This window comes from Tenrec ecaudatus, chromosome 5 (genome assembly GCF_050624435.1).
Source record: "Tenrec ecaudatus isolate mTenEca1 chromosome 5, mTenEca1.hap1, whole genome shotgun sequence".
NCBI classification, from domain to species: Eukaryota; Metazoa; Chordata; class Mammalia; order Afrosoricida; family Tenrecidae; genus Tenrec; species Tenrec ecaudatus.
Window position 1 is genome coordinate 74,836,474 of NC_134534.1, and position 23,282 is coordinate 74,859,755.

Genomic DNA, 23,282 nt, shown 5'->3' on the forward strand with positions numbered 1-23,282 from the left:
TCATCTAATGTACTTCAGAGTTGTTATCAGGAGAGACCATTCTCTGAAAAAGGACATCATGCTTAGTAGAAAGGCAGAGAAAAATAAGAACACCCTAGACAAGGTGAATTGACAGTGGCTGCAACAATGAGCTCAAGGGTAACCCTTTTGAAGATGGTGCAGGACTGGGCAGTGGTTCATTCTGTGGGACACAGGGTCCCTATGAGTTGGAGTTGACTCGATGGCCTCTAACGAGTGACTTCCTTGACTAGATCATGATCCGGTGGCATTTGGAAGGAAGTGCCATCAGAGATGGGGCATACTCTTACATAAGCTGAAACTACTGGGAAGCTAGCTCACTTCTTGCTGTCTGTATCCTGCATCTGACTCATAGAACCATCATATTGCCTGCTGACACTGGGAGATCCCGTTGGAGCAGTTGGGGGTTTTGACTTGCTGACCTTGTGGTTAGTAGCCTAACTCACACCCACTACCACCCCCAGAGCTCCTAAAGTAGAGATTTAATTCTATTTTAATCCTGGTCATTATTAGAATAATAGAGACTTCCCACAAAAATGAGATTATAGCCACAGGCATAGAGGCCAGAATTTACATTATGGCTAAAAGGGCCATGTTAATTGAATAAACCTCAGTCATCAAGAGAAATGAAGTCCTGTTACTTCTCAATGTCTTTATCTGGGTGGATTTGGGAAAAAAAATGATACTGAGTGACTAAATCAATAAAAAAGAGACTAAATTACATGATAGTGCTTACATAAATATGTAGACTAAGCAAGTATATACAAAGATGAGTAAAAAATATTACTACTAGGGCTCCAGTTCGTACAGATACAGGTTTATTCCAAACAAAATGCATGTCAACATGCTTCCAAGACCAGTGAATGGCCACAGACCAGGTCTTTTAATCATCCACTTGTCTTAATCTCTTTAGCGACCTTCAAAAATGTCCAATCAAAACAATGGCTTCCAAGATTTGCTGGACCAGTTGAATTCAATACAAAAAGTCTGCTCCAAATGTTATGGTCTTTGATTTTGGGGACTTTAAAAGAGTCATCTTAATAGATGTTATTAAAGGACACAGGATGAACCTATTGGCTTATTGTGAATAATTTTTAGGAAAATCAAAACTGCATTGCTGACAAAAGGCCAGCAAAGTTGAACGCATGATTTCTTTTTCCATTATGGCAATTCTTCAAGGACATCAAGGGACGTTCAATAAGAATGTCATGGGTAAAACTTAATGTTTTCACCCTACAACCTGATTGTGCCCCTTCAAAATTCTTGTTACTCCTCAAACTACAAGAACGTTGGAAGGGAGTACCATCTGAGGCTTTTGAGGGTGCCCAAGCTGCTGGTTGACACGATGAGAATGGAAAGGCACAGATTTCCTCTGGACAGGGCTAGGGAGATGAATCATTCCTTCAGGAAAAGTACAGACCTAGTGGAACATATGCTGAAGAACCTTAATTTGACATTTTGATACCTTTGTTCAATAAAGGTTTCTAGACTTTATAGTAATACATTTGGACTTACCCTTGTAGAGATCAGAATTTATCTGTGGTCATCAGGTGGGGGGAGAAAAAGGGAACTCACTGGGGACACCAAGCATCTGTGAAGGGTGAGGGGACATTTCTGAAATGGCTAATAGTAATTATTGAACAACCTGATAAATAAAATGTACTGAATTGTACACATCAAGGCTGTTAAAGTGACAAACAATTTATTATGCATATATTGACCACAATTTTAAGAATGCAAAGAAAAAATGTGACCACTCTGAGGCAGGACTACTAAATCTTAGTTTCAGAAAAGTGATTTTAGCCACCTGGATAAAGGCTATTTTTTAAAAAAAGACTTCTTGGTAATTGCACCTTCTTATGGACATGATGGATGGTCAGGGTGACAGGCAACAGCTGCCCCTGACGGCATGTTATGTTCTCACACAGAGAGGCATGGGGCTCAGTGGGCCTCTCGGGGAAGGAGCAGTCAGAGACTATCTGCTCTCACCTCAGCTCTGTCCTTCAATCCTGTCTGATGACCTTAGAAAGGACACTGAACTAATCTGTATCTACTTCTTCAATCATTCATAAATATGAAGGAAACAACTTTCCAACCTTTTATCCAGCTAATCTGTGGCATGTCCTTGGCCATAAATATCTAGCAGGAAAACAAAATATCAACACTGTTCAAGTGAACAAAAACTATATTTGTTCAGGCTAAGTAAACTGTATGCAAACCCACACAAAGAGAAAGGCAGCTATTCTCTCAACAGAACCCTTTTGAAATAATGAACAAAATCTTACTCTGTCCAAGCCCCTGGACAGAATGGATAGCCTGGGGTGGATCTCTGGATAGTTTGAGTTGAGGGATATAGTCCCTTATGTAGCACATGGTCTTATTGGGATTCTAATTCTGTCATAAGAGAGCATAAACAGGGACACTAGCCCCCCTCCCCAAATCAGACTAAATCCACAGAACAGACAGATAGTTTGGGGAGATTGGGAAAGGGAGGACCTCTGAAGAAGACTAGTCAATGGCAGAGATTTTCTCTTTTTCTCTGTGATTGGTGGCTGTGATGGTACTCGTATGTCTATAGCCTGATGCTTAAAGCCATAGGTTCTCAGACTTGAAGACTGCTACTGAAATAGTTTATTGAAAAAAATCTACCTAATGATGCCCCCCTCCTGGAACTTAGGGTTTTTGAGCTATCTCTCATGTAACATTGCTTCTTTTCCAATTTATAAATTCCTTCCATCTTTTAAGCCTCCACTTTCCTGGTTTTTCTTGATTATATGTCTTGGTCTTTGATGATTTTAGATTCCAGAGGATCTCAGCTCACTTTGTCAATATTGACAGCAGTTCTCATGCACAGCACCTTCAGTAGATTACATAAAGGCTCTCCACGTGGGGTGTGAATACATTCTAATAGCCACCCCCACCCCACTCTTCTCCAGTCCATTCTGCCCTGCTCCCCTTATTCTCCCCAGTCACTTTTCTCAGTGCACAAATGACTCAGCCATATGCGTGGCCCTCAACACATTAATTGTATCCATTCTGGTCCTGTCAACGTGTGGCTTCCCAGTCTTCTAAATGCCATCTCTCTGCCAGCTCAGCTTCCTGAAGTGCCTCGGCCAGCACTGACCAGCCCTGGTGGACATACTTAGACACTTAGCTGCAGGACATAATCTGGCATTAATCCCACATGCTTGGCATCATCCCTAGTCAGTCTTTGTCTGGAATCCCCACAGGTCTTTCTAGTGCTCATGATTGAATTCTGATTTGGTTATCCTTTTTATTCTCCTGAAATAATTTTGTTCTCATTATAAAAACAATGCTTTCTCTTGTAGAATAAATAATTGAGAATAAAGAGGGAATCCAACAGGAAATATAAATCATATGTTGTTCCAACTCACAGCCATACCAGTCACAGCCCGTTTTGTGTGGTTTTCTGTCCTGTCTCTTTTTTAGTAGTACTACACACACGCACGCACGCACACGCGCGCGCGCACACACACACACACACACACACACACTTAATACTAGGATCTTTCAAAGTGTTATGTTATAGACTCGGTTTTTAAAATTAGTTTACATGATGTTTTCAGTTAAGAACAAACAGTACTGTTCATGTGTCTTATGTATTAATAATTCATTGGGAAAAGTGATTTTGAGTGGCTACAAAGTGTTCTCTTGTAAAGACATGCTATAATTTATTAAGTTAAATCTCTAAGGTTAGATACTCATGTTATTGTTAACGTTTTTTTCTGGTAGGTGATAATAAACAAATATCTTTAATCATAGCATAGAATACGAATATCCAATGTTATCAATAGCTTTCCATTTCCATGGTCTCCCCATCCCCTCACCTGCTGCACTCCTGCCACCTCGCCCTCCCACCCCGCTCAGTCCAGGAGGTCATTGTCTCTCACAAACCTGCAGAGTGGCACAGGGGTTCCCGTGGACTGGCATCGGATACTTAAACTTTGATTCTGATGGACTTCTTTTAAATGCAAACTCAGGGTCCCTCCTTGCCTTAGTTTTTAATACAAAGGTACTAATGATAATGGGACAAGGTCAAACATTGTTAAGAGAAATAATAGGGAAATCATAAGACATTTCGTGTATTGGTTGTTATTTGGAAAATTCTCAAGGAATATTACTTTTTCAGAAACTCACGATAAAATCTATGGGACGGTGGTGCCAGATTTCTTTTCTAAGTTCATGGTGGAGGAGAGAAAATCAAGATCAGCATCATTAACATGTATAAGGCTGATTCTTTCCAGGGGGAAGCCAGACATTCAACCATCCTTCCCACTTTACTCTCTACTTTTGCACTGGATTCAATAATCCATTGCAATGACTACAGAGAATGCACAGGCAGCATCCAGAAATATCAGGTTTATTAGGGGAGTAATGGGTTATAATTCAGGTTCCAGAATTCTCAGGTCACAGTTCTTTGATCAGGAAAATGTTTTCTCAACTGTGCCCACAAGAAGCCCTTTTTGGGGCCCTCAGGCCCTCAGCCAGGCCTCTGAGCTGCTTGATGAGTGGTTAGAAAGCTCTTTTCATTCTTCTAATATGTATCTCAGGGCACCCTGTTCTACCAGCTCCACCTCAGCAGGCCAGCATATCCAGCATTGCCTGCAAGCCTTCTTTTGGAAAACATTCAGCTTTCTTACTCTGTGGGCCTGAAATTCAGCCTGATGCTCTGTCTTATACTGTTATTTTGAGTCTACTGTGTCTGCTGCCTTTGCTTCTCTATTGCTGCGTATCCCCACCTTTTGATATCTCCCTTGTCACTTCATTCTGGATTGAGCAAGCTCCTAGCCCAGAAACCTGTGTCCAAAGGACACACTCGTTTTTGGTTCTTCCCTTTTGTTGTCTGTTGAGATCCCCCTTGGTGCTGGTTTTAAGTGTACTGGAATGATAAACTGATCAATACCCACATTAGTATTATATACCTTCCATAAGGGTGTCCTATACTTAACTTACATGATTAATGAGTTATCCAAGCCCCTTGGTGAGTCACAACATTTCATAATCCTACCAGGTTGTTAAGGAGCCCTGGTGATGTAGCATGTTATAAGTTGGCCTGTTACTTTCAAGTTCAGCTATCCAAATCTACCAGTTACTTCGTGGGAGGAAGATGAAGCTTTGTGGTCCTATAAAGATTTACAGTCTCAGAAACCACAGAGGCAAACCTGTCCTGTCCTGTAAGATCACCCTGAGTCACCAGTGAACCTGCCTGATCATTTGGTGGGAGACACAAAGACTACAGCTAAAAGGTCATATTAAGCACTTCACTGCAACACACTTAATAATCATCTGTCATTCACTCTTAGCTGCATGTGTTAGGCAACATTTCATCAAGGGTCTTTGTCAACTAAAGTTTACTAATAGGTGCAGTACTAACTTGGAGTATATGTGTTTCAAAGGGGACCTCAGATATACACTTGGTTCATCACTTTCTACTTTTAGAACTAGAATGCTCTTTCAAGGTACGGATGGAGAGGCTTTGTTTCACCTACTGTGAACATGTCATCAGAAAGGAGCAGTCCTCAGAGAAAGCCATCCTGCATAGTCACTAGAGGATCAGTGAAAAAGCAGAGAACTGACAATGGGACAGACAGACATCGTGGCCGCAACAACTGACGCAAATATGGCAATGGAAGGTCCAGGACTGAGCGGTGCTTCATTTTGTTGTACACAGGATCTCTACTCAGGGGGCTCAGTTGAGGCATCTAATGACAGTAATAACAACATGCTTTCTGGGAAAATTATGATTTGAGACACTTGTCTGATATTCATCAGGTCTTGAAAGTGAATCAGGAGATCTTGATTTTCTACATTTTCCAAAAACTATGTCACATATTATGATACTTTATCTCTAAATTAGCCCATGCCTCAAATAAAAGTCTCCTGATGAGGGTGACAGGGCTCTGTAGTGATTCGTGGAGAACTTAGTGAAAGAAAAAACAGATTTCATTTTACAGATTCTTCAGAACATTAAGTTCATATCTTATTCTCTAAAATATGTTCTCTTTGGTGGCGATAATTACTGTGGATGTGAGTAAAACTGAGTCTGAATCCTTTAAGACCTCAACATTTACAAATAATGCCCACTGGTGCTGATTCTAAGACAAATGTTTAGGCAGTAATTCAAATACTGGTATTTTGTATGTGTGTGTGTGTTTAAAATTAACAGTAGCCTGTATTGTATGAAAATAATTAAGTGTGGTGTTCTACCAAGATGAGAGTTCTTTCATACAAATTAATAGGGGAGGCGATGGAAGCATATAGAGGAAAAGGTATAATCATTTAGAGAAACATTTGTCTTAGATAATTAGGGTCTTGGGAGAAATTTGAGTCAAATTATCAAATGTGTCAGCAGTGATAAGCCTGTAAAATTTAGTCAAATTAAGGAGCACATGTAATTGCTAATTATGACTGAGGGATTGGTCCTAATTTATGAGTTTGGTTTTTTTAAAAAAAAACAAAGCTTCTTCCATTAAGAATTATTTTATTAAAAAATATTTGAGTTTTAGTTACGATAATATTAATCTCTTATAGGATTATGATATAATTATTTGTTTTTAAGAAGAAAAAATCAAACCTTTAAAAATAGAAAAATTATGAAAATGAAGCATAACCTATGTTTGACTTTTTGGGGGGAGCTGCATGTGTGGGCATACCTGTGGGTCTATGTGTGTGTTTTCACATGTGTATCTGTGTGAAGTGTTAAACTGGTTGTCTTTTGGGTGGATATGAGATGAATACACCAGAAATTGTGATTTTCATTAGTCTGATACAGAGAAGAATAAATTAAAGTAAGAAAGGGTACTTTTTTGATAAATAAAGTAAATTATTTTACAAGTAGAAAAGCACTAACAAAGAGTTTCACTGCCTACTGTAAAGGCATGCCAAATTTCTGACCTCTGATAAATGGTAAAACAGGATAGACCTCCAGAATGTAGAGATAGTAAAGAAGACCATACCTTCTTTTCATATTTTATAAAACTTTTCCAAACAAGAAAGAACCTAGGTGAAATGATTACTGCTGTGAAGAGCCTCATTCAAACCACTAGAACAAGGACAGATCCTGTGTTAGTCTGGGTGGACCAGAGAAATAAATTCATAGACCCACTCCTATGTGTATAAGAAAGAGGTTTATATACTGGAGCAGTTGAATATTAAGAAAAAAACAAACCCAGCCCAGTCTAGATCAAGTCCATAAGTCCAATATGAGCCCATATATCTGATACCCATTTATAAAATCCTCTGCAGATTCACAAAACACATTCGATGATGCTGAATGCAGTAAGATCACAGGCCAGTGGGTGTAAAGTCAGTGATGGTAGAAGTCTCTCAGCACTGGCTGGGTCTCCATGTGGCTCCTCCAGTTACCAGGGCTACATCAGGGTAGGTCCATGTGGCTTCTCCTCAGGAATGTCTTGCAGAAAGTGAGCAGAGAGAGAATCTCTCCGGCTTCCAAGAATCTCTCCGGCTTTCTCCTAAGAAAATCCAGATTTTCTTAGGAGAAAGCCATGCCCACACAGCGGCCTCATTGGTTATATCTTTATTGACAAGCCAAACTCCACCCCTTCATACGTAATCCTCTCAAATTGACACCAGATTATGGAACTACCATAGTTCCCTAACTTGACTTGGAAAGGAATAGGAATCATGTTTCCAAATTGAAAAGTGGGGGAAAAAATTGTACACACATTCATCAGGATAAGAATATTCAGATGCATTTTCATATGGAAACTATTTCCCCACTACAAGCCTTTCTTTGCTATAGTTGAGGGACATGGTGTTTAAATGTTCCTTTCTCGAGAGGAAAGGAAAACTATTTAAGGTTGATTTGGAGGCATTCAATGAAAAGCTTATTAAGCTGCAGAGAGAAAATTATCTGATGCCTGAAAGGAAAGGGTTAATTAAAGGTAGACTCAGTACACACTAATATGTACTGAGCTGTGGAAAAACAAACCATCTACTACAACTAATTCTTGTCCTATCCACCATCAACAGCCCTCCACTAGGGTGTTGCAGAAGGCTTACAGCTTTGACACCTCATAATTTGTAGGTTTCCATCACAGTTGCATGGAATCTGCAGGATCGGTTATAAACTTCATTTCCTTCCTACTCTACCTCCTCCTCCTCCTCCTCCTCCTCGTCTTTCTCCTCCTCCTTTCTCTCTCTCCCCATTATGAAGACTCACACAGACACACCTGAATGGGTTTCCTATGGCTTTATCAAATAATAAAGCTGACATAATAAGGCAGTGGATTTCTGCATGAATAATAATAGGCCTGGATCAGATAACTGACCCTGTCACTTTAGAAAGGAAAAGATATACTAAAGAAGGCAAATGGTTATAAATTATATTGACACAAGAAACACAATCAAATGCAAGGAGTGAACCCTTTTTGATGATGCCGATTCAAACAAAGAAACTGGAAAGATATGTTAGATTAATTGTATATTTTGGAATATGATCTGACTTAGTTTTACATATTAAGGGATATTTGTTGAAGTTATAAGGAGCAATAGTGATATTACATATATGAAAATCTCTTGATTGGTATGAGAAGATGGTGATGGAGTGACACATACCAGAGAGACTCCGCAGAATTCAGCCTAGGAGAGCTGCTTAGAGGGAAATTTAACACTGCTGGAGTGCAGGAGGAGCATCATAAAGATAAGTAGGCAGAGGCCCATGGTGTTTGAGGGGCTGGAGGCTTTTAGCTTACCTCAATGGAGGCCGGCTGGAGCTTGACCCTGCCACTGTCTCTGCTGGAGCCAGGACCATTTAGAGTCCGGGGGGCGGGGGGGGGCGCTTGGTCTCAACACAGCCATGGTTTGTCACTGCCTGCCTGGGCACAGGGACTGGATCCTTGCAGCTCCAGGGGAAGGGAGTGGGGTTTAGCTACATTGTTGCTTTTCTTTCTCTCTCTTCAGCTTACTTTTTATTTTATTTTCTCCTCTTTGTCTCCTTTCTGTTCTCTCACACTCCACTGCTGACCTCCATACCACTCCCCTTAGTCTAGGGCAGTTATGCCTGTGCCACACCCAGCTAGGTGAGCCCCACCCTGTGTAGATAGCCCAAGGCTGGGGAAAGCCCTGATGACCTCCACCAGGGGATACTTGCCCAACTTCTTACTGGGGAATTCCTGCCTGTGTGCCTGGGTAGCTAAGGCAGCTCAGCCAACACTCATCAAAAGTCCAAGGTGCTACAGGAACTTCTGCCCAACCCCCGTAACACCAAAACAGGCAACCTACCAGCCTTCTGGGGCACTCCCCTGAGAGGGAAGCCACAGGAGGATAAAGTGGTAGGTTAATTCCATAGTGAAGTTATCTGTTGGCAGTTCGAAGAAGCACTTCTACAAGTCTTCCAGAGAAAGCCAGTGCTCTTCCACATCCTGGAAAATGGCACCTGGCTCTTTTAAAACAACGCAACACAAAGAGCCATCAGTCCCAATAACCTTAAAGAAAAAAAAAACCAGGAAAAACAATTGACAATGGCAGAAGATGTCCCAAACATAATGACATGCGTAGAAGAAAAAGACATTGAGCTGCCAAAGAAAGAAATTTTCAGAATGCTGCTTGGAGTCATACAGGATATGAGGGAAATAATACAGGAAAAGGATGAAATGATAGAGGAGATATAGGCCATACAGCAAAGGGAAATACAGGAGCTGAAGGAGGAGATAACAAAATCCAGTAGCAGAAACACATACCTCGAGAATCTACTGCAGGAGGCAGAGAACCACATCAGTGACTTGGAAGACAGCCAACCCGACATTAAAAAACATGAACAAAAATCTAATAAGATCATCAGAGAAGTTGAAGAAAATTTAAGAGCTAATTCTAATGCTATGAAGCAGAACATTAGAAGTATTGGCTTATCAGAGGAAGACACAACAAGGAAGTCATCTGCAACAATAGTGAGAGAATTCTTGAATGAACCAGGCTACCATTCAGGCGGCTGAAAGAAACCAGCTAGACTGAATCCCAAGAAGAAGTCACCAAGGTACATATTAGTTAAACTATCCAACTTTGAGGAAAAGAAGAAAATCACGAAAGCATCTAGGGAAAAACAAGAAATCACATATAAAGATTCCCAGATAAGAATATGCTCAGACCTATCAGCAGACATTATGAAGAAGAGGAGAGAGTTGAGTAACATATTCCAAAAATTGAAGGAAAACAATGCAAACCCAAGAATACTCTACCCAGCCAAATAATCAAAATAAATGGAAAAATAAGAGTCTTCCCAGACAATAAAAACTCAAAGAATACGTTAGAAGAAACCCAGACCTACCAAAGATCCTTGCCGACCCAGTATGGGCAGAAGAACAACCACCACCAAGGATAAATAAGAGACCGCCACATGGAACAACCTCGCCCAGAGGGCAACAAAGAGAAAACATACTCCAAGATAGCATTGGCTTAAGGATGGAAAGAAGTTAAGAATGGTACATGCAAACACACATGAACAACACACTGAGAAAGGAAAGTAGGAAAATACCCAACACAAAAGTTATGATGACATCACAGAGTCCACAGATGGAGATAATAACCCTGAATATCAATGGCCTGAACTCAGGCATTAAAAGACTAAGACTAGCAGACTGGCTTAGAAAACACAGCCCATCAATCTACTGCCTACAGGAGACATATCTCAAGGCTATAGACAAAAAAATAGGCTGAGATCAAAGGCTGGAGAAAGGTATATGAAGCAAATAACAACTCAAAAAAAAGCAGGAGTTGCAATGATAATCTCGGATAAAATTGACCTCGAAGTGCAAACCATAAAAACAGATAAGGAGGAACACTATATATAATACTATATATAATGCTCAAGAGAATGGCAGGCAAAGAACCACTAAGCATTGTAAACATATATTCCCTGAATGAGAAACCTGCTGAATACATCAACCAAATACTCCAAAAGATGAAAAAAGATATCACAGCCAAAACACAAATAATGGGTGACTTCAATACACCACTCTCTGAGATAGTTCACAGGAAAAGAAACTAAACAAGGAGGCTAGAGATCTAAACACTCCAATTAGACAATTTGACCTGAAAGATATTTACAGAGCTTTTCATCCAAATACAAAAAATTTCACATTCTTTTCAACTCCTCATGGCACATTTTCATAGACCACATGCTGGGGCATAAGGCAAATGAATCTACATAAATTTAAGCACATTGATATTATACAGACCTCTCTCTCTGACCACTGCGCCATAAGGCTGGACATCAACAAAAGGAACACGAGGAAACCAAAAATAAACAATTAGAGGATGATTAACTCTCTACTGCAATAGGAATGCGCACTAGCACATATCATAGATGAAATTAGGAAATTTCTAGAAACCAATGAGAACAAGCACCCGACGTACCAAAACTTATGGGACACAGCAAAGGCAGTCATCAGAGGAAGTTTCATAGCAATACATGCACACCTGAGAAAGGAAGAGAGACTCATGATTGATATGCTAGCACAAAATTTACAACTAGAGCAGAGTCAGCAGGACAATCATACTAATAGCAAAAGAAAAGAAATTATAAAAATCAGGACTGAGATTCAGGAGAGGGAAAATAAGAAAACTATGGAAAAATGCTGCTAAAGTTTGTTCTTTGAAAGGATAAACAGAATCGACAGACCACTGGCAAACCTAATCAAAGAAAGGAGGGAACAAATTTCAATAGCAAGAATACAGACAACTGATCTTTGATAAGGGCTCAAAAAATATCCAATGGGAATCAGATGCCCTCTTTAACAAGTGGTGCTGGAAAAAAAAAGGGATATTTACCTGCAGAAAAATGAAGCAAGACCCTTATCTTACTCCATGCACAAGAATAAACTCAAGGTGGTTGACAGACCTGGAAGTTAAACTCCAAACTATTAGGGCCATCCATGTGGGAATTGGGACCAACTTGAGAACTTTGGCACAAGGAATACATAGGCTATCAGAAAGAGGGAAGGACACAAATACAGAGGAGGTACAACTTGACAAATGAGATATACTGAAGATAAAACACCTGTGTACATCAAAATAATTCACCGAGAGAGTAATAAGAGAATCCACTGACTGGGTAAACGTCTTTAGTAAAGTCACAGGAAACAAAGGCCTTATTACTAAAATCTATAATACTCTGCTAGATTCTAAAAAGAAAAAAAACCTAATTGCTCTCTAAGAAGGTGGTCAAAGGACCTCAACAGAAGTCTTACAGTGGCAGAAATCCAAATGGCCAACAAACATATGAGAAAATGTTCCCAATCTTTAGCCATTTGAGAAAGACAAATTAAAACAACAATGTGGTCCCGCCTAACACCCTCAAAGGTAGTCCAATTAAAAAAATCATAAAGCAACAAGTGTTGGAGGGGCTGTGGGGAGACAGAAACTCTCATCCACTGCTGGTAGACTTGTAAGTATATACAGGCACTGTTGAAATCGATCTGGTGATATCTAAAACAGATGGAAAGCGAGTAACCATACGATCCAGCAATCAACTGGGCATATACCCAGAAGAGGCAAGAATCAAACCAAGGATAGACATCTGAGCTCCTATGTTCCTCATGGCACAGTTCAAAATTACAAGGAGTTGGAAACAACCCAAATTTCCATCAATTGACGATTGGATTAAAAAGCTGTTGGTATATACATACAATGGAGTACCACACATCACTAAAAAACAGTGATGAATGTATGAAGCACATCACTGCATGGGAAGTATTGGAGAAAATCATGCTAAGTGAAGTAAGCCAAGCACAAAAGGACAAGTACAACATGAGTCCACTGAGGTAAGCTTATTTTAAAAAAATGCAAAAGGGGCATAGAGTAAAAGGTACTGAATACAAACCTTCCTGGGGTGAGGAACAGGTAATATGGCAGGCACCTGACCAATACAGGGATACACATGGTAGACAACTAAAAATGAGATGGGCAAAGGGAAAAAATTAATAAAAAAGAAATGGTTAGCGGGGCCTCAGGGCACTAACCCACCCAAGGGCAGGGTATAATTTATATCTCTACAGGGAAAGAGTGACCAGACCTCAACCCTGTGCTCCAAGATGTGAACGCAACATGCCGGTATGGAGAAGGGAACCACTGGAGAGGTCTTGGGGGTTGGCCCCAATCCCAACTGCTAAGTGGACACCTGCCCCTATCTCATGAAGAATTATTTCAAAGGACAGCATTGAATCTGCATTTCCGGGAGAGGGACATATCTGATCAGAGCACACAGGAGCAGATGAAGGGGGAGGAGAGAGTGGAACACAGCATGGCCCACCAGACAGTGAGGACGATGTTCCCAATTAGAGCAGCCATTGATAGAGAGGACCACATGGCCAGTCCCACTATGACACATGATGCCCCTCACTGACTCATAGCCCTACAGGGGACAACAACAGAGATACAGTGTGGGAATAGCACCCAATCGGATCCCGCCACACCGAGGTAAATTACTAAGGGGGTGCAACAGAACAGCAAAGGAACAGAGCGGCGAGGTACCCAGTGAATGCTGATGGTGGACTTTGGGGCCAGGGTGTGATGCCCCAATCGACTGGACTGGAAAACACTCCTAAAGGCCAACAAACAATCCTTGAACTAACTATAAACTTTTCTTGTTGTGTTTTCTTTTTTGTCATTGGTTTGTGGTGGTTGTTGTTTTGATGTATATTGTTGCTTGGTTTTGCTGTGTCTTGTTTTTGTGCATGTTATTATCTCCTCAGGTCTGTCTAAATAAGATAGGCTGCATGAACAATCTGGAGGAGAAAACAATGGGACTGACAGTTCAGGGGGGACATGGGAGAGGGGGAGGTAGGGGGAATGGTATTGTGTTAACAAATGCAGGGACAAGGGAACAATAAGTGACCCAAATAGATGTTGAGTGTGTGGGAGGCCTGGTAGGGCATGATCATGGGCAATGTAACCAAGAGGAATTGCTGAAACCCTGGTGGGGACTGAGCATGAGAGTGGGACAGGAGAAAAGTCAAAGGAAATAGAGGAAGAGCTGGGAGGCAAAAGGCATTTATAGAGGTCTAGATGAAGACATGTACAAATGTAAATAATTCTATGTGCATATATTTATAGGATTAGTATTAAGGTAGCAGAAGGACATTGGGCCTCCACTCAAGTACTCCCTCAATGCAAGAATACCTTCTTCTATTAAATTGGCATTCTATGATGCTCACCTTCCTGACACAAACTCTAAAGACAAAGTGGGTGAATAAGCAAACATAGTGAAAAAAGCTGATGGTGCCTGGCTACCAAAAGAGATAGCTTCTGGGGTTTTAAAGGCTTGAAGGTAAACAAGCAGCCATATAGCTCAAAAGCAACAGAGACTACATGGAAGAAGCACACCAGCTGGTGTGATCACGAGGTGTCTAAGGGATCAGGTATCAGGTATCATCAGAACAAAAAATCTTAATATAGTGAATGAAGTGGGAGTGTGGAGTGGAATCCCAAAGCCCATTTGTAGGCCACTGGACACTCTCTGACAGACAGATTCGGGGAGGAGATGAGCCATTCAGCGTGTGTTGTAGCAATGAAGATAAATACAACTTTCCTCTAGTTCCTAAATGCTTCCTCCCCATCCCCTCCCCACTATCATGATCCCAATTCTACCTTGCAAGTCTGGCTAGACCAGAGGATGTACATGGTTACAGATAGGAACTGGAAACACAGGGAATCCAGGGTGGATGATCCCTTCAGGGCCAGTGGTGTGAGTGGCGATACTGGGAGGGTAGAGGGAGGGTGGGTTGTAAAGGGCGAGCCGATGACAAGGATCTGCATGTGACCTCCTCCCTGGGGGACAGACAACAGAAAGGTGGGTGAAGGGAGACATCGGGCAGGGCAAGATATGACAAAATAATAATTTATAAATTATCAAGGTTTCTTGAGGGAAGGGGGAGTGTGGAGGGAGAAGTAAAATGAGGACCTGATGCTTAAGTAGAGAGCAAATGTTTTGAGAATGATGAGGGCAATGAAAGTACAAATGTAATTTACACAATTGATGTATGTATGGACTGTGATAAAAGTTGCATGAGCCCCTAATAAAACAATTTTTAAAAATATAAAAAATAAAATAAAGAAAAGCCAACCTTAAACAAAGAAAGAAATGAATTAAATTTAAAAAAGAAAAGAAAGATTGGTATGATGTGAAAGCACCAGCCAAGTTCAATATAAGAAATATTGGGAAAACACTAGTCACCAGGACTCAAGTGACCAAAATTGCATCTGATGGCCTTGAGGTTTGAATTTTTGAAGTGAGCCTTGCTACTCTGCAAAACAATGAGGTTGCCTTTAGAAAATTTAAGTTAATTACTGAAAATCTTCAGGGCAAATACTGCCTAACCGACTTCCCTGGCGTGGATCTTACACAGGACAAGGTGTGCTCCACGGTTAAAAAATGACAGACTGCGACTGAAGTTCATGTTGATGTCAAGACTGCTGATGGGTGTCCGCTGTGTCTGTCCTGTTTGGGTTTTACCAAAAATTGCAATAATCAGGTTCAAAAGACCTCTTGTGCTCAGCACCAGCAGGTCTGCCAAATCTGAAAGACAATTAGGGCAATCAGGCCCCGAGAGGTGCAGACAAATGACTTGAAAGAAGTGCTCAATAAATTTATTCCAGACAGCACTGGGAAAGACAGAGAAAAGGATTGCCAGTCTATCTATCCGCTCCATGATGTGTTTGTCAGAAAAGTAAAGATGCTGAAGAAACCCAAGTTTGAATTGGGAAAACTCATGGAGCTTCATGGTGAAGGTGGAAGTTCTGGAAAAACTACTGGCAATGAGACAGGTGCAAACATGGAATGAGCTGATGGCTATGAGCCACCAGTTCAAGAATCTGTTTAAAATTCAGACTTAATGTTGACAAATAAAAGGTCTTATTGTGACAAAAAAAGAGTCACACAATCACATTGGCCTTCATTTGCAGCCCATTTCATCTTCTTTTTTGAAAAAATCATATATTATGATTTCAGTGTTGGAGATCTGAAATAAACAAACAAAACTGAATCTGTCTCACTGGGCTGAAATCAAGAAATGAGCAAAAGTTCAACTGCAGGGCCAAGACTAGGACACAATAACTTCTGGCAGAGATGTTTTCATGATACATAATTAACAAGCCTTCTCTCACTAGCAAACATGCTCATATGACTGACAAACATTATCATATGCAAGTACACTTTGATCTGATGGACCTTTTTAAAATCTCCAGCAAGGAATCTCCTTATCACTCAGCATTGGCATCAAGTTCCTGGGACATGCAAACTGTTATGCACCCAAGGTTTACGCAAATGCAAGTAATCCTCCCAGGGGAACAAGGCAATGTTTCCCGACAGCTGGGCATTGATTCAGATTGCCTCAATGACAGATGGACGTCAACTCATCCTGAGACCTGAGATACCCATAATATGGTGAGTGTTGCCAGAGAAACACTCAAATAAGGAAGGTGGTGCCCCAAAGATTTGCATAATAGAATGGAAATGGTTCATATAGAAACAAGCTACTAGGAGAATGATACTCCCTGTATTCAGGTAACCTCCTTTTCCATAGATCCTACCCTGGAACCACCTGAAAAAATTCTGCCACATGGGCAGTGCCCTATCACCAGCATTCTGCTGATCCTCAGAAGGATGCTTGGTTCCAGGCCACGTGGACAGCATCTGATGCAGAAAGCTACTTTATGAACACCAGCAGATGGCGGGATCTTAATTGAGGGCGACAAGAACAGAGCAGCCCAACAGGCTGTACTGGATGTCATTTTTCCTAGCCATGATGGAAGAATCAGACAATCTGGGCTGAAAACCCAGATGTTTGGACTTTTAGTGATTCATATGAGTGCATTGGCCAATGGCCTGGCTATATGGCCAGGCAAATGGCAAATGGCAAATTGGACTATGAAAAGAGCACCTGTGCAGGGCAAGGACCTATGGGAATTTAAAGGGTGCACTAGAGTAGGACATGCCAATGCCCATCAGAAGACACTGGATCAGGAGCTGATTGGAATCAGCAGGTGGGCATGTTGGTATGAACCCTTGAGGTGGACACTTGGTTCCATGAGATGAGTGGCCATGGAGGTGCTGCAGTCATGCAGATATGGACTGAATCTAGACACATCCATCTAACACCCTCTTACACCTTGGGGCACAAAATGCCAATAAGGACTTAGATGGCTATGGGAAATATTGCCCTGCAGGTAGCTATGGTAGAAGACTAGCTCTATCTTTTGGATATTTTTGGCTTCTGGTTCTGGACCCTGCATTTGGCTCACTTCTGCCTGACCTTCGCATTTGGAACTGAACAACATCCACCGCCATGTGAGACAGTCTCTAAAAATGTTGTACATTTCTGTAGGACAGTGCAGGGAATTATAGAACCCGGGGACATGAGGGAATGTATTCAAGGGAGCAGTGGGAGTCCAAGGGAACACAATAGCGTCTTACAGGCATTGGGCATTTGAGATGATGTTAATTTCTGCTCCTTGGGACGTGTCTGATTCATTCTTCTAAAAGAAATGACTATTGCACAGAGCTCTGCGGCTCCAAATTTGGCAGGAACATGACAGGGAACTGACAACTTCCAGGTTTGGGAGGCCACCAGGGCTGCCAGATGCAGAGCTAAATGCAGAAACCCAGCAAGCAGGAAGGCAAAGAGGGACAAGAGAGTGACCAGTCCTTCACAACTTCATATATATATATATATGCCACATCCTCAGGAAGACTTCATTAGACTGTGTACCAATTGAGAGATGGGACTCCACTCATACCTTCACACAAGCGCATCAAGTTGACATAATTGTTAACCACAGTGACCAGCAAGCCCACTTCACTGAAATGCAAGTAATAGACCAAACAATTGCCAGAAGCCCTGCAATGCATTAAGGGGCATCAACATCAAATGCAATCCAGTGCCGATCAATGACTACTCCAAGGGATGCAGATGATGAGGGGAATTCAAGTCACCAGCAAAAGCTAAAATTATACTGTGGTAGTCTGGGTACATTACAGAAACAAATCCACAGAAACTCATATATGTAACAGAGTTTCATATAAAGCATAAATGCACATCAAGATAAAATCCCAATTCAGTGCTGCCCAAACCGACAAGTCCAACATTAACCTATATGCCCAACACCAATCCTTAAAGTCCTCCTCCATCCCACAAAACACACACGATGTTGCCGACTGCAGGAGGAAAGCCGAATTAGTGAAAGTGTAAGAATCTTAGCCCTGGCAGGGGTCTCCACACAGGTGCTCCAGCACCCAGGGCTGCATCGGGGTAGGTCCATGTGGCTTCTCCTCGGGGATGTCTTACAGGAAGTGAGCCTGGCCACTGAAGCAGGGAACTGGCTAAGGCAGCTGCACCCTGATCTGACCATCACAAAGCAATAGACTCGAGAACTCGAAAGGCAAGGCTCACCAAGCCATTTATCTCTCCGCCCTTCAATTAACCCATGTGTTAGTCTGGGTACTATAGAGAAACAAATCCACAGAAACTCATGTATAAGAGAGAGTTTTATATAAAGGTTAAGTTCGCATCAAGAAAACATCCCAACCCAATGCTGCCCAAGCCCACAAGTCCAACATAAACCCATATGTCCGACATCAATCTACAAAGTCCTCCTCCATCTCACAAAACAGACGCAAAGATGCCAATTGCAGGAGGAAAGCCAAGTCAGTGAAAGTGTAAGCATCTCAGTACTGGCAGGGGTCTCCACATGACTGCTCCAGCACCCAGAGCTGCACTGGGGTAGGTCCATGTGGCTTCTCCTCAGGGTTGTCTTATAGGAAGCGAGCCTTGCCAGCTGAAGCAGGGAACTGGCTAATATAGCTCTACCCTGATCCAACCATCAGAAAACAAGAGACCCGAGAACTAGAAAGGCGAGGCTCACCGAGCCATTTATCCCTTCACCCTCCAATGAACCCCACATGTGTTTATTGGCCAGGTTGGCACAATAACAAACTAACTCACCCCACATGCGTTTATCAGCCAGGTTGGCACAATTAACATGAACTATGTCATATACCTGCTTCTGCCTTGAGACTCCTATAGTCTTGTGCTGGAGTTGGACTCAGGACCAAGCCCCTAGGAAGACACTTGTTTCTCTTCCAGATATAGGGCCAAACAATCCTGGGTAGTTTGGTATCTTTGACGACTTGTGAGAAAAGAGCTAAAGTTAGGTTTGCAAGTATTGCCATGGTTACAGGTTACTAATTCTAGTGGGGAGATGATCCCTCAAAGGACCCCAGTTTTAACTTGTAGAACCCTTTAGTCCAAGAGAGGGCTTCCAGAAGTTCAAGAAAAGAATAGAAGGAAGACTGTGAAATTTTCCCACACACTTTTTTGAAACCCCCATTGTATTTATAAAACACTTATAACAGCGCGTGCAACCTAAGTTTTGGCTAATGACTACTATAGTCTTCAGGAGAAGGGTCTGGTAAAAGGCTGCACAGATTCTTAGGCTAGACTTTTTCTCAATGAGGAGATTGATCCATTCCTTATGAATAGAAGCAGACATTCCAGAAGGTACCCTTGCAAAACAGTCCAGGGTAAGTAGAAAATCTGTAACAGAGAGGCTAAGGATTTTATGATACATGGCAAACCTGTGAGGGTAGGCACTGTGCCTGGAGACAGTCAGCCTTCCCCTGGTACCGACTGGTACTCAGTACATGCTTGTTAAAGGAATCATTGATGACATGAACATGAAGGTCCACAATGTTCTCCTCCAGGCAGAATGCTGTTGTTTTCAGGTGCCATCGAGTTGGTTCTGACTCAGAGTAATCCTGTGTACGACAGAGTGAAACACTGTACAGTCCTGAGTCAGCTGCACCACTGTTCCTATGCTGTTGCTCATTGTGGCAACCACTGTGTCGATCCCACTTGTCAAGGGCCTTTCTCTCTTTCATTGCCCCTCCACTTTGACAAGCACAGTGCCCTCCTCCGAGCCTGGTCTCTCCTGACATGTCCAAAGGATGTAAGATGAAATCTCACCACCTTTGCCTCTCAGGAGCATTATGGCTTTACTTCTTCCAAGATTGGTTTGTTCTTTTGACAGTCCATTGTTGCTGTTAGGTTCCATCGAGTTGGTTCTGACCCAAAGGGACCCTATGCCCAATATCATGGAAACACTGTCTGGTCCTGCGCCAGCCTCCCGTTTGTTCCTCTGCCTGAGCCCATTGTATTAGCCAAAATGTCCTTGAGGACCTTCCTCTTTTTCACTGTCCCTCTACTGTACCAACAGGGGTCCTTCTTCAGGGGCTTGTCTGTCCTGACATCATGGCATTTCATGGTACTTTTAACATTTTTCTCTGGTATCATAATTCAAATGCACTGAGTACTCTTTGATTTTCCTTATTCAGTGTCAAACTTTCACACCCATATGAGGCCATTGAAAATATCATGGCTTAGAGGCACCCAAGTCCGCAAAGTAACTCCCTGGCTTTCAATAATTTAAAGAAATTCAACTCTGTGTGGCAGACTCACCCATTGCAATGCTTTGTTTGAGCTCTTGGCTACTGCTTCCGTGGGCATTGACTGGACTCATGAAAGGGGAGATCCAAACTTTTCTCCAATTATCATGACATGTCCCACTGAACTTTGCTGTTTCTATTGTTGATTTCTGCAATCCTCGATCTTTATCAACAAGTGCTTCAAGTCTTCCTCACTTTCAGCAAGCAATGTTGTATCATTTGCATATCACAGATTGTTAATCAGTCTGCTTTCAATCCTGATGCAGCATTCTTCATATAATCCCACTTCTCTAATCATTTGCTCACAGGCATAATGAATCCACCTAATCCACTAATCCAGCAAATTGTTTCCCAACCTCCTCTACCATGCAAAGCTGCTGTCTAGTCCATTTCAACCTCTAGTGACTTCACTTCTTGTATATACAGTTCAATTTCATAGGCTTAGGTAAAGGATTAAATGATATATGCAAAGCATCTGCATATTTGTTGGAGAAGATAATCCCTAGAAAGCATTTCTTAAATAAATTTATAAAAATCTGGATACATTTGATTCTTCAAAAAGAGCTGTTAAAATTAAGATTAAGGTTAAAAGCATCACTGCCTTCCAGCAAGAGGGTCTGGGAAAGAAGAGAAGAAAGAAAAACATTCTCTCCTTTTTAATGGTATCCAAAAATGCTTATTAGAATAACATTACATGGATTATATTCAAAATTAAAATTATTTCACATCACATGGAGGCTTTATCTCCATTCAATTTTTAAACACTTTTTATAGATTATACTTTAAATAATTGGCACATCTGTAAACAAATCTTAGATTTCCAAGGATGCAATGTCTCTATGAGATACTGAACATCAAAAATTAGCGATGGGAATGGGCACTATTTCTCATTGCACTAAATATGTCTGCAAAATTGTGCCAAGAGAAGAAAAGTAGATTAAAATAATTCACTTGACATGAGGTTTTAAGTTATGAAAAGTTTTTTGTAGCAAACATTACCAATGCTGAGATTAAGATAAGAATATTAAAAAATTCATGGATTATTCACTTAAGTGTTTGCTTACAAAGGTTATTTTTTAATGAAAAATACCAAAATTTCTTATTAGAAAAGGAGGCAATTATTTGATTCCACCAAGATCTGAGTACATTCTAAACCTTTCATTCAGGAAAGAGAAAAAAAAAAGATTGCAAACATTCATAACCCTGTTTGATTTTACTGCTTGTCATCACTCACAGGATTTTTGAAATCTATTAATTGAATCTTATTTTATAAAAATGCTTTTTATTTCTTTTTGAAATAGTTTGACTTAGTCCTGTTTGGGCAAGCTGCCACACAACATATCCTTGAATTTACCTGACATAGCTCTGCTTCTAGTATATGAAAATCATTTTAAGCAATATGAATACCTCACCTTATCTTTTAAACCATCCTTTTTAGAAATATAGAGATACACAGAGAGGATTTTTCTGGGACCCCCAAATTTGACATGTTTCAATGCATTTTCCATTCCTCACTGGCCTTCTCTCAGCAGGTGTCTTCCCTACCCTGTGATAAATTGGCCCAAACTGGCTGTCTGAGGGGATAAACCAGATAGAAGAGGATCACTGAGAATCTTTGAACAAAAATTTTATAATTCTGACTTAGAACTACTCTGCATATTGTCTCAGAGTCACTTGGAAGTAAAGATATGGATATGTAAGAAATAAACGATGGAATATATGTGTGCATCTCACACACACACACACACAGTGCTTGGGCCTCTCATTATTCAAGTTTCCAGTCCATGCTATCACATCTTAATATCCTTTTAATAATTTAGCGTTTTTGCTAAACCTCGGGAAAGCATAGCTTCTATCGGTTGTAACTAGGTGAGATTTAACTTGAGAGGCTGCAGAGTGCAAACACTGATGCTTTTCTTCCTCCTCCTAACGACTTCCTGATTCTCTCCAGGGACGCCCTTCACCCTGTATGTATCACCCATGGGCTTCAGTTGAAGGTTGTTTTTTTTTTTTTTTACATCATATGTCTATTAGGATCCCATAGCATTGGAAACATTTGCTATCATCTGAGAAGACTCCTTGCCAGCCAACAATTTGTTTCCAGTCTCTCCCACCCCCAAATCTCCTCTTCTGTTTCCATGTGCTTCTGCTTTGAGACATTTCCTTCCAGACACGGAATATCTTATCCAGAACGTCTCTGCCATTGACTCTATTCCAGCTTATAGTGACCTTATTGAGTCTTTTCAACTCATAGTGACCTTATATAGGGTTTCCAAGGTCATCCAATCTTTATAGCACAGACAGCTTCATGTAGTGGCTAGTGGGTTTAGGTTGGCAGCATTTCAGTTACCAATCCAACACTTACCTGAAGCTTCATCAAGACTCACTTTATTGATCTAGAATGTCATTGAAAATAACTGTAAAAGCGGGATAAGATAAATAATGCAAGTATTGGAAGTATATAAACTAATAGGCATAGGAATGACTATTATAAATGATTGAGACAATCGCCACGGTGGTTATTTTGATCAGAAAGCATCTACCACCTTCCCATTCTTGTTCCACCAGAAGGCAGCAGTCCCATCAGGCTGAACAGCACAGATGCGAATTCCACACTGTAAGTCAGAGGGGATAGGATGGAAAGTCCTGAGACATCAACAGAGAAATGAGTTCAAGGAGATAACCCCCCCCCCCTTGATATGTTTGAATGATTGTGGTAGTTACATAAATCTGCTGTCAATTTCAGATTTACGAGTAAAGGGGTGGAGTTCAGCCTGTCAATCAGGTC